This window comes from Polistes canadensis, unplaced genomic scaffold (assembly GCF_001313835.1).
Source record: "Polistes canadensis isolate GaletaPanama2010 unplaced genomic scaffold, ASM131383v1 scaffold_52, whole genome shotgun sequence".
NCBI lineage: Eukaryota > Metazoa > Arthropoda > Insecta > Hymenoptera > Vespidae > Polistes > Polistes canadensis.
This window is the reverse complement of record NW_014569599.1, coordinates 543-14,421: the sequence shown is the minus strand read 5'-3', so window position 1 is coordinate 14,421 and position 13,879 is coordinate 543.

Below are 13,879 nucleotides of genomic sequence, written 5' to 3'. Positions count from 1 at the left end.
GTCTGATAAACTTTTCTGATTTCATTTCTCACGAATGAAAATCCGAAGTCGTGATTTTTATTGACTCTAGAAATCAAGAAATTGATCTTTCTCGAACCATCAGTCATTGAGAAGTATGCTTATTAAACTATTACCGCATTCGCATTACATAATCTAAACTCAGGAACTACAGCTTCTGTAAACAGATTAGATGAACAAGGCTACCAATTTATTTTCATAAAAAGTTCAACTAAAGTAATACCGACTATGAATCCCATTAAAATTTCTAAATAACATATTGCATTTTCGAGCTAACACTTGTGCCAATATTCATTTTATTTAATGTCAAATATGTGCATAGATAATTTTCCTAGAAAATATAAAAAAAACAACCGTCGGGTGCATATACGTAAATGAATATTCGAAAGAGTTAAGACCGAGTTAACGTTTTACTTCTTAGCCAATAAATTGAGTAGAAAATCAAGACAAACAAGAAAAAAAAAACAAATAAGAATAATTTTAATAAGTGACTTGCAGAAATCACAAGAAATATGTTTTTTATTTTCTCCTATCCATTTTTTTTCTATACATTTTTACGTTAACGATTTCCGTGTACATGCGATAGTAGTATGAGATCGTTTACTGCACGGCTTATCTCGATTTATTCATGGATATAGTAGTGACCGTAAGGCGGACTGAATATATGTACTTTTCTCGGATATACATTCGAGTCTCGGCCATGGTACGTCAATTTCCAGTCGACCGAGCACTTTTTAAGGGCTAACCACGATTCAGTGGCAGGAGAGATGGACAATATATCGCAATATACAGGTACTTTCTCTTTCTCTCTCTCTCTCTCTCTCTCTCTATCTCTCTATCTTTTTCTCTTTATATTTTTAGTATATATGTATGTATATAAATATATGTGTATTTTAGCATACACGTGCGTGTGTCTGTGGGAGAATGGTAAACCTTTTCCAAGTCTTTTTTCCTTCTCTCTTTCTCTCTCTCTCTCTCATCCATCTATCTATTCGTTCATCTCTCTCCCTCTTTCTCTCTTTCCATAAGAGGCAGAGCAGCATAGGCAGCACGTTACATCATTCATACATGCCCGAATCTCATATCGGTTTCTGATCCTCCGGCTATCAACGGCCTTTGGAGGCCCTCAGCAAACCGCTTTCTCTTCTTCTCTTTATCTCTCTCTCTCTCTCTCTCTCTCTCTCTCTCTCTCTCTCTCTCTCTCACTCACTCTTTCTCGCTTTAATCCGCCGTGCTATGCTGTTCTCAGTTCTGCTATATCGTGCTATGTGTGCTCTTATACCGTTCTGTTTATTGTTACGTCGCGTTTATGCATGAACCAACGCGATTCCATTGTCAGGGGCACGTGACGAACCGTTTGTAAAAGGAACTCTGGAGGATGGGAGAAAAAGATAGAAAGAGAAAAGCTCTTGCCGGTCCTTTTTGTCCCTGCCCTGCCCTGTCTGTCTGTTCTCTTTCCACGGAAGTTGGTAACGGTAAAAATGGAAGCAGAGTTATTGGGCCAAAGCGGAAATCGATGGTTCGGTGATCCTCTACCCTTCCGTGTTCCGTATATCGTAACTTTCAGTTGGCCTCATTCAAAAAAAAAACAGATAGATTGATAGAAAAAGATATCTCATCTATGTATGAATAGATGTGTGCATGTTTTATGTATACATTCGTAAGAAAATGTTAAATGGATTCGGGTAGGAATTTGCACAAATGTTTCGACAATCGATATTCCTAATTCGCCAGCGTTTCTCAAACTTTTTCAATCACCGATCCGAATTTTATTTTTTTTTGTAACATCTGATTATTTTATTAAACTTAAGAAATGGAACATTTCAATATATACGTAAATAATTTTTGAATAACGATAATAATTTAAGTAGACATTTTTGTTTAGAAGAAAGTGCGAAACCAAACGGCAAAGGTTGTGGTGGGGTGTTAAGGAAAACGAGGAATAAGGGATAAGGGATTGCGAGGAGGACAGTAAACGGGCAGGAAACTCTTTGACGAGGTCGTTTCCGGACGAGTCTGATGTTTCTTGACTCTGATCCCAAACGCTATCGCAACAATTGGATAGCTCGAGCCCTTCCTTTCTATCCTACTCTTGCTGTGCGACCATGATAAGCTTCAGAAACAGGTCTTAATGGTTTCCCTCGCGATTACCAGTATCTATATCTCCGATTCATCCCTCCTCATCTCCTCTTCTATTCCTATTTCCTATGTTACTCCTTCTATACTATTGTATCATACGAAAGCTACGAAATCGAGAACATGGTTTTGCGAATATCGTCGATGACTATGACTACATTATGATTCGCTATTGTTAGAGATACCGCAGATGAAATAACTATGTCTTGAATTTACTTCTATTACTGATAACATTAATTCCTTTCGTATGTTAATAGTATACTTTGAACACACACATTTGTTGCAGTCGTCGAAATAAAATTAGGCACATTAGCGTACCTTATACTTACCTTTCAAATTATTTCATAAATAATATCGATAAATTATCATTAGTAACAAAATATAACTCAGTAATATACATTGGACAATTTAATATTATGTAATATTATATATAATAAGAAGAATTGCTATCTAATGATCATTAAAATATTGTAAGATTTTCTTTCAGGAATCTTTGTTGTTAAAAAGATTCGCTTTAAGATTTTTTTCAAGCTTTCCATTATCCTTTCTATACTATAAAATCTCACCAATGGGAGCCATTGTAAAACCTTCGCCAAGAGACTCGTTCGTAAACAACGAGATTATCGAAGTTCGATGACAATCTCGACGGCAAATCGAGTTTTCTTCTTTCTCTTTCTCTTTCACTTTGTATTCTTTACCTGTAGACTCTCAGTCTCTTTAATTTCAAAAGGAAACTAACGTACGAACGTTTGGATAGAAACTTTCGTTTTGTTGAAATCCAATAAGAATTACTAATTGGGAGTCTCCTCGTATTATATAAGTTACAATTGTAACGAATTTTTCAAATATTTTATTACCAATCACAACATTTAATTATTTCTTATATATATTGATATACTAAAACTTTTAGTTTCTTCGATGGATTTTGATATATGTACAGAAATATATGTGTAATATATCTTTGGGCAAACACAATCTGTAGAATCGGATTAGACTTCGAAGCTGGAGTCCTCAATCGCCAAACTAAACTGAGTTAAGCCCAGTATTAGTAGCAAAGCCTCGTTTATTAATTCAAACCAAGTTAACCCTCCGTGTTTCTCCTTGCAACCTCGAGGAAAATCAGCAGCGTGTGACGTTACTTTAGGTTAGTTACGGAATAGCTACATCTTAAGAGTTAATACCCGAAAAGGTGCGATAGCTATACTTGAGAAACGATTGATATAACATTTGTATAAAGATTAAGTAGAAAATGATAGAATAATTAAAAGAATGCTTATCTAAGATTTTGTAGATTAGTACAAATGTCTTCAATTTTACGTATATTTATGATTCTCGAACATTAACCTGGACAATTGTCAAATCAAAATCTACAAAATATACGAATTTCTATATTCAACTTGGAAACTTGTATAATCCAAGTAAAAGAATTTTTCCTCAGAAGGAGGAGGAGGAGGAGGAGGAGGAGGAGGAGGAGGAGGAGGACACTTCTTTTAAAATAAGATTCGAGAAGATCATACGTCCGGGGAATAGGTTGTAGCAATTGGAGGGCAACCTCGTTACAGGAAGTTTCGCGTCCGAAAAAAGAAATAAAGATAGAAAATAAAGAGGAAAAAAAGGAAAAGGATGGTTGTGCGAAGAGGAAAAAGAAGAGGAAGAAGAAGAAGAAGAAGAAGAAGAAAGTCGCCAAGGGTGCAGCCTTAACTCCGTTGACTCGTCGCCATGCTCGAAGGTTGAAGGCCTGAACCTAAAGAGGGTTCGAAATGTTAGATGGAAGAGGAAGGAAAGGGTCTGGGTGTGCAACGGGCGTAGCGAGTGTTCCGCTCCCCGATGGGAAAGGAGTTTGCATAGCGGAAGTACCCTCGAATCGATTCATCGAAAACATCTAACCCTCTTGGAGACCTCCATCTCGAACTCAAACTCTACATCCCTCCTATAACCCCTGGTCCTGAGTACAGAGAAGGGAGTTTACTGTCTCCCTTGATAAGAACGTTGGGAAAAGGAAGGAAGAGATGGGTGGTTGTTCGTTGTGTTAGTGGTAAAGATGGAGATGGTAGGACAAGGGGTGCCAGAGGTGACGCTAGGGTATCTCAGACGCAACGCGAATAGAAAGTACTTTCCTAGTCCTTAGACCTTTTTACTACTACTACTACTACTCCTTTCTCTCTCTCTTCTTCAATTTCTGTAAACCACAAGTCACGCGAATTCGCCGCAAGGGCCGAACCAACTAAGCCTTAGACCTCTTCTTGCTGGAAGTCTTTCCCGTAGAAATAAAGAAAATACGAAATATTAAATTACTTCCTTCGATCTCGTCTATCTTCTATCTTTTTATTTTATTCTCTTCTCTCTTTTTCTATTCATTTTTTCCATTTCCCATTTCTTTTTTCTTTCTTTCTTTTTTTTTTTCTTTTTTATTACTCGAGTAAAGTATTGAATATTCAAAACTTTTCTTCTCTCGGAAGGAACTTTCCTATCCTCTCCTGAACGTAGACCATCTCTTTCTCTTACTTTCTTTCTTTCTTTTCTCTTCTGATTGTGGGTGGGAAGTAGGTGGTTCCGCCTCGGTTCCTTTTCCACTTCTCTTACAGTTATATATCGAATTCCTTCCCACGAACTACCCCTCTTCCATTTCCCCCATTGCTTTTTCGCAGACAGTCCAGCTCTCGGACTTCGGAAACTATTGAGACGACGAGAGATCGCGAAAGATACACGTTTCCTTCTGCCCAATGCAATATCATCCTTTTGTTTTCTCTTTGCATTTACCTTAGGAAGAGAGAGAGAGAGAGAGAGAGAGAGAGAGATTGCAATTGCAATTCAAAGGACACATCAGAGAAAAGAGAATTTGTATTTGTCTTATCTTCGGATTCTCCTTGACTTTTTTTATCATAGATTGAACAAAATATAACTTTTTTTTGTCATCAATTATTAATAGTTTAGCCAGATTATTTTTTATTAAAACGTTGAATGCCGCATTGGGAATCATTGATTACCGCCTGCGCATAAAAAATAGGTATAAAATAAATTTCAATTATATTAATGCTGTGTTAATAGAACTTTATTAAAAAAGAAAAAATGAAAAGAGTAATGAAAAACAAATATTATCGATAGAAAAATAATAAGAAATACGGCAGAAGATTTATCGATATTATTTTGTTTTTTCTATTAAAAATATTTCTTGTGAACTTCTCGCGTCCTAACTATTATTATAATAATAAGCAGGTAATCACGTGGAGATTGTACGCGTTGAATTGACGAAGGTGTAAAGTGGAAGTTTTTTATATCAGCCTGTAATTATAACTTTCCACGAAGTCTCGATGAAAACTTGGACTTTACTTAGGAAGTAAAGTAGAAGAAACTTCTACTAGCGTTCTTCGTTATTTCTTTTCTCTCTCTCTCTCTCTCTCTCTCTCTCTCTCTCTCTCTCATATTCTCCAATACGTCGTAAATTATACCAACGATATACATTCGCTTTCTTAGTCATTAGTTAATGGAAAGGCGAACGACGAAAAAAAAGGTAGGAAAGAAGGAATGAAGGAAGAAATGAAGGAAGGAAGGAAGGAAGGAAGGAAGGAAGGAAGGAAGGAAGGAAGGAAGGAAAGAAAACTTGGAGTTTCAGGGAAATATGATTAAGAGCTTTTTTCACGTGGTCTGCCAGAGATGCCTTCTTACCTTTCCCCTCTCCCAACCCCTCACCTTCATCCCTTCTAGTTTCTCTCATCTCTTCCTTCCTTCTTTTTTCGCTTTTTTATTTGTCCCTTCCTTTTTTTTTTTTTTTTATTTCTTCGATGTACAACGTCAACGTCTTCTAACTTCTTGCGCATTAACTTTTCGGATAAGAAGACGGACGTCGAATCGATTCGATTAACGTGAAGAGTAAAGTGACTTGGGATATCGATGGGTTAGTCAAACGACTTCAAAAATGACGTTTCTTAAGTCTTAACGAAATCATTTTAAGCTTCTAGGTAGAAAATAATTTGTTACTTTTTTTTCAACTATGTTTTTAATCGACTTTCCGAACGATACGGAATATGACTTTTATTTGTACGATCGAGTTTTTCGATTTAATCTTTTTTTTTACCCTACAACCTAGAGTAGAATTAAAAAAAAAAGTGGTTGTTTGAAGATCCGAAGAAGCCTTTGTTATATGCAACCCGACAAACGATAGTGTTTAACACGCATGACAGCGACATCTTACATCAATTTGTAAATTCCACCAGCTGTTTGAAATCCAACAGCATCGCGTCGTTTTGCGGTGGTGGTGGTAGTGGTAAGGTTTCATAGAATAGATATACGTACTGGCGTCAATGAGGAGAGGGGTATAGCTATAAGGTTCCAAGAGGTAGCAAAGAGTTGCATAGAGTGGGATGGGGTGGGTGGGGTTGGGGGGTTTAGATTGTAAGCTGGTAGTAGCATCAGCACAGTAGGATGAAACCGCGGGCACGGCTACACGGTCTGGTTGTCGAAAGCCAGGCGCGGTTCGCCAAGAAGATATTTGCTCGAATTCGTGGCGGCAAGAGGAGCCGCTAACTTAGAAATACATTCCTAACATCAAAGCTACGTTTGCCTCTATACATTATATTAACACGCATGCACACACTCGCAAGAATCACCGCAGAACGTTTACAGAGTCGCTTGGCAGCCGACACGAACGGACACGGACAGATGGTTTTAGTCTCTCTCTCTCTCTCTCTCTCTGTCTCTTTCTCTTTCTCTTTCTCTCGTCTACCGTCGCCTCCAGTATTACCGTGTAATTACTCTCCTCGCCAGGATGATGCTCACGCGTAAACGCAAGAATAGCCTCCATTTTCGCTCCTATCTACAACCCTAATCCTATCCCAAGCTTTTCCATGACAAGAGAGAATGCCATTTATCCGGTAATTTATAATCGGAAGAAAATGAATTATCTTATTGAACATTTATAAACAATAGAATTTTAATAACTTACACAACTCGGAGAAATTTATTGGAATATATAGTACGAAAATTTTAATTAGTTATTTAGGAAGTTGGTATGTTATTAATTATACTTTACTTGTGACAAAAGAGTGCATCTCGTGTGCCTGCTATGGCTGCTAATTTACGGTAGACTCTATGAGGAAATAATTTTGTTTACAAATTTTATATTCCAGACTTTTATTTTCCAGAATATTATAAATTCATTACTAAGTGTTTTTTCTCTAGGAAACAATTCTTTTGTTAAAAGCAATGAATACCTAACACTTTTTTACGCAACGTATATAATATATATGTAAATTGACATAATTCGTGGATAGTGTCATTGCTATAAAAGGATGTTTGATTTTGCATTGTTATGTAAACGCGTACATATATGTATATTATCTTAGTCATTTAAATATTCTTCTTAGAATACTTAACTGCATACTTGTTGGACTTCTCGTTCGCTTAGTAAAATGGATGCAAGCATGCTCTTCTCTCATTCCATAAAATCTAATATCATTCGCGTTTAACTCGTTTCAACATTTATGACGTTCTTTACAACGAAACGGATTACATCTTGTCTTCGTCTTCGTCTTCGTTCTCGTCGTCATCCTTTGACTATTGTAATTATACGGGCGTAGAATTCTATTCTAACATTTAACATTGGAAACTTTCCCATAAAGATAAATCCCAGATTAAGATACAACTTATTGCCAGGGTGGTACGAGGGTGGTGGTGGTGGTCCTTTAAAGTTCACGATTATACGAATCGGTATGAACAATTTTAATGCAATAATCTTACTAGCACCTTTTCATTCTAATAGTATATAATATACCCAAGTTAGGATTCTATTTTAACAAGATAAAACAGAGTTCGCACTTGGAATATCTTTGATATCTTCTGCTATCCAGTAAGAAGATAGAGAATGAGAGAAATTATTCTCAACTCTAGAAATTTGTGCACTGCCTACTCAAGCAGTCGGTTCACAAATTGAGTAGGTTGCGCGTCTTCTTCGTCGTCTTGAAAATAAGGTTGTTCGGATGAGCGTGTATCCTCCAAGCTGCTAGAGGAACCTTCCTTCTTCTTCTTCTTCTTCTTCTTCTTCTTCTTCTCCTTTTCTCGTCGTCGTCACTTCATTCGGTTCCTTTCGACTTTGCCAACCTTTCTCCACCTCCTTTTCTTCTTCTTCTTCTTCTTCTTCTTCTTCGACTTACGGTAGTCGAGGCAGCTGGGTGCGAAATACGATAAACTTTCACGAATCCCTCGCGACTGACGACGTCGAAAAATATTTACTCCCTGAACGCCCGTCGTGCTTCCTACTGCACCCTTTCTCTCTCACCCCCTCTCTCTCTTTCTATCTATCTATCTATCGTTCGTTCTTTCGTTCGTTCTTTCGTTCGTTCTTTCGTTCGTTCTTTCGTTCGTTCGTTCGTTTTTACTCGCCTACTCACACTTTTTCTCTGTCATTCGTTTACCACTCACACGTAAAGAAATACATTTTCGACTACTCCGCGACGGAAATCATTTATTCGCAGGCCAACGGTATTTACATAAATCAGCCATGCAATCTCTTTTTATATTTTGCCAAAGTAGTACGTACCGCATGTACATACATAAATATTCCCTTCCGCATATGTCCTCCTTCTACTTAAAAGACCCACCCACCAACCCTTACTTCCACTTCTTTCAACGAATACGATATTTCCGCAAGCGCACGTTACCCTCTTGTCTTTCTCACTTTTTAAATGGGCACATGTGAGCACGTGTACTTCTTCGTGGTATTGGATTGGCCATTTTTAATATAAATACGTGTTTTCGATGTTTTATTCTTTTTTGTTCATATTTAACTCTAATGTTTCAATATTAAAAATTAATATCTGAATAGAATAATTCTTTTTTCTAAAAAAAAGAAGAACGTCTTTTCATAGATACGAGCTAACTAATTAATTATTCGACTTTCAAAGAGGTTTTATTCTGTAATGACGTAGAGATTTATTATATTCATCATTCTCGGAAGCAGTGACATACATTGGATTCTTTGAAGAGGTTGTCTTTCGAAAAGAAAGGAAGAGAAGTTGAGAGAATTAACGAGTGAACAGAGAGAGAGAGAGAGAGAGAGAGAGAGAGAGAGAGAGAGAGAGAGAGAGAGAGTTTATGAAAACTCGGGGATAGAAAGACGCTTAGATTATATTACATTTTAAAACTCTAACACGAAGGGGAAGTGTTAATGAAGCAGTCAAATAACGTTACTCTTGTTGGTGCATCTAAGCGTTAATGACATGCACGTAATGATATAAATGAAAAAGTCAACGCAGCTTTTTTTTTTTTTTTCTAAATTTTCTTTAGAGCTTCCAGTCTCTGTAACCTAATTTTTTATCTTAATTACGTAGTACAATTTTCGTCTAGCACTTTTTCATCAACTTGGTCAACCGTAATATAACGCAAATTTCATTTCCCTAATTTTTCATATTAATATTATAGATTCCACTAATATATAAATTCTATCCCTTTCCTTTTGGAATCATTCGAATATTATCGATCGTTCGATAATATCTCAAAAATAGTTAGATCTCGTAGCAGTAACGTTACGTCTAATAACTATCTCCTAATATGAAATTGATTTTTCTAAAAGCTGTGCACGCACCTAACTACTCTCGCTCGAACGGACTTTAGTCGAGAAAAAAGGGATCAAACTCCTGGCTTCGATCGATCGAAATCGCGCGCTTGGCTTCGCATTCAACGGGTGGCCCTTTGATGTACGCGCCCTTGATGCCCGTCCAGTCCCTTTCGCTGGCCGTTCCCTCTTCCACGTTATCGCTTGCTACGAATCGAAATATTAATTAATCGACGTAACGCAAACGGTGGGGAAAGTGGGGAAGGGGTGCAGGGTGAAGGGCGAAGTCAGGGGGTGTGGAGTGGACTGGAATACCGACACGATCGCTTCGATTATTTTCACTTTACCGTTCGACGATGTACCCGCTGAGATTTCGGTGAGAGTCGGTCAAAGTGAAGAGCGAGAGAGAGAGAGAGAATGAGCGAGCTCGATAATTAATTAAACCGACTGCATGATACTCTTTCTCTTTCTCTCTTCGTGTTTTTTTTTTCGAATTTTTTCTTCTTTTTTTTGGTCTTCTTCTTCTTTTTCCTCTTATTCTCCCTTTCCGATTATTTCCCTCACCCCCCGTTTGGAACGAGATCGTTTTTACGGTCATATTTTTCGAGACACCAGGGCGAAAAATCAAACGTTTGGAATCATCCACGAACAATTAATTACCATCCTTTCTTTTCGTTTTCTCTTTTCATTGATTTCAACGTTTCCGTTTCGTTACCGATCATTTTTTTCCCCTTCTCACCGTCCTAAATGTTCTCTAACGCGTGCTGAAACGATTGTACGTTATGTCTTTTATTGGACGAGGAAAATGCGTGAACGTGATTTTTCTTTCTCATTTTTTTTTACATCTTCTTTTTTCGAATTTCAGATGTGCCACGAAAATTCTTCTATAGAGTTTTTTTCTGGGATCAAGAAAAGAGGATCCGTACGTTTATTTTCTATCGATATCTTTTTTTTCCTCTTTTACTTTTGTTTAACTTTCTTTTTTTCCTTTTTTTCTGCTACTTCTCGTATCGAAGATAAGATGAAAAAGGTTTCGCATGCAATTCTTGAGAAAAAGCATTGACGGATTTTCGGAGGTTACAAAAGTGGGAGCTCGTACACTTGCCTGAAGAGCTAGTTTTCCACCAAAAAGGGGATTTAAAATGGCGTCGAGAAGAGAGCGAGCGCGCTAAGGCTTTTCAGTTGAGCCTACATGTACTTACTTCCTACTCTCTCTTCGAATGGTACAGACGTATTTATACATATGTATGTATGTATACTCGTAGACGACTGTCGAAAGTGCTTCTCATCGAAAGTATGCTTTTTCCATAGGAAAATGGTATCGATTGTATCGTTTTCTTGAAATTTATCCAAGTTTTCGCAAACGATACTTTAGAAATAATAAAAGTTACTTTTGATATATTCTGGTAGTGTAACCAAAATCTTTATATTTCAATAGAATAATAAAACTTGGGATTGAATTAATCATGATTCCATCTTAGATCAAAGATAATATTCTACTTTTAATCGTTAATATGTTTTAATAGGAGCGACCGTGGGATCAAAGTGAAATCGTAGGAACTGAAATAGCTTGGTAATATTTCAATAGATGCAGGATAAGCAGGTAGTTATCATTCGTAACTGGTTTGCACGTGTCCGTTTGATAGAGAAACGTCAACGTCCTCGGCGTCATCCTAGGTGGGCGACGTACACCGGACGGTTGGTCGCGCAAATCCGGATAATCCATGGAGGATTCGGTGTTGCGTCCGTGCCTGTCGTCGTTCGTGCGAACTTTATACGCGCGGATCCTCCTGAATCCCTAGGGAGAACTTCTCTCCTGGAAGATCGATTGTTACAAAGAATATTCGTTACTTTTCCGTTGCTTTATGCCTTTTCTATCTCGTCAAATATGCTTTTTCTCTTTCTTCTTCACCGTTCGTAACGTAACAACCCCTCTCTACTTTATTTTTATTCTATTTCGTTTCTGTCATCCGTCTATCCGTCCGTAAGTTTCTTCTCTCCTTTGTTTCTTTTTTAATTTCATTTTCATTTGTTTTTTCCCACCCCCCTGTTTCTCCGAAGCGACACGAAAAGTGAAAGGTTTTTAGAGGACAGCGCGTTATTCGAGTGAGGTTGGGAAAGACCAAAGAAAATATATATCGATCAAATTTTAATAATTTAATAAAATGAGCAAGATAAAAAACCGAAGTATCACTTCGGTCGCGTGTGACGTGCTTTTTTCCTTCTTCTTCTTTTTTTCATCTCTACTATTTTCTCTTTTATTTTCTATCAGTCTCTGTTTCTCGTTTAATCATACTTTATTCTCTCTCGTTCAGCCGCGACGAGCTTGCCTGCCTCCCTGCCTGTGTCTGTCCCCACCCTCGTGAAATTCAGTCGCACGGGGTAGGAAGATTCGGTTAACGTCGGGGAAACAGGATAAGAGCGCATAATCGCGTTACGTTCTCTCGCAGCAGAAGCAGCCGCCGCCTCGAACGCGCTTCATCGGATGTCTGTAAGATTTAATGAGGCGAGGCGAGTCGACAACGATGTCGTCGCACCGTTCTCGATACCGTTCTCGATACCGTTCTCGATTTCGAGCCTCTCACGCTGATGAATCCGATTTATAAGTATCTTACTCGATAACACGATCCTATCTCTCTACTCTCTTGCCAAGCTAATCTATTATCATCTATACGCTTTCCATCTCACAGATACCTACCTGATAACATTCGATATTTTTTTGTTCTTCTTATTTTTTTCTTTCTAAAATCTTATTCAAATTGAAATATTCTTATAGAGAGGGTTAATGGTTTAGGGGAGTTTTAGGACTGGTAGAATACATCTTTATTTTATACGATAAATTCTTCTCAAACTCACCGATCATCTTTTTACGTATTAGATATAGTACATTTTGATTATATAATATATAAGTATTATTTTCATTTGTTCCGTGTAAGTATGAATAAAATCTGAATGCAACCGTTTCTAAATGAAACAAATAATAGGTACTAGCTTTACCTAAACCAATTTTCCTGATCGATTTTGTTCGTTTTATTGTTAATTTATCGATTAATACCTTTAATCCTAGCAATAATCTTCCTCATTCTTTTTCCTAGTATTTCATGATAAACCTATCTTAAAGCTTACTATACTTGCCCGGCATCTGTCTCCGTTCTTGCGAACGGATACTCGCTCAAAATGAAGACGCTGATCCGGGTTGCCGGAAAAGTCTCGCGCGAATACCACAGATTACTGTGAAAAATGGCCGCTCGAAATTACCTCGTGTCTACTTAATGCTCTTCGCACTAATTACTCTCTCTCTCTCTCTCTTTCTCTTTTTCTGTCTTCCTTCTTTTAAGCTTCATCCCTTTTTCATTGTTCCTCGTCATTTCACGTCGTTGGTCGCCGTCCCTTTGGCTCGGTAGTGCCAAAAGACCCTTCCGTTCTTCTTTACGATTTCATTTCGAGCCGTTTTTCCCCTTATTCCATTTTCTCTTTTACTTTAAGAAGAACGTAGACGAAACGTTCGCGAGTTTAAAAAGAAATTGCTGGTTACTTCGTATTGTTTTGCGTAGCCGCTTTAAAGCTAAGCGAGTTTTTCTCTTCTATCCATGGAAGAAGGAAGAAAAGAAGATTAAATCTTCCTTTTCTACAAAAGCGGGGACAGTTTTCGAAGCAAGCAAGCAAGCAGGCAAGCAAGCAAGCAAGCAAGTAGGAAAGCTTGATCGCCGGACTCGCCGTTTGGAAAAAAAAAAACAAAAGGGAAGAATAGATCCCTCCGGTGACTGCTCCATTTTTTCTTCTCGTTATTCCGCCTTTTTTTTTTTAATCGCAAACGAATACTTCAAAGACCGTATATCTCCTTTCTAAAACGAGAGCATATTGTACTAACGCATTGTCCTAACTGATATCTCGAGTAGCAGATTTTCTCCCCGAATAATCGTAGACTTCTTATACGTTGGCGATTCGTATTTTCTTATTATGAATGTTATAATATTCTGTTAAGAGCATAATAATTACCGTACAGTATTAAACTAAATTTTGAACAATATTTTTCTACGACATAAGTAATAGTATAAATCTATGATGTATCGATCGTATCGTGAAAATAATAAATACTCGTAGTTACACGATCGAATTCAAAGTTCATCCTAGTAAAGCGATTAGTATTGGCTTGAAACTATCAAGGAAACTCGG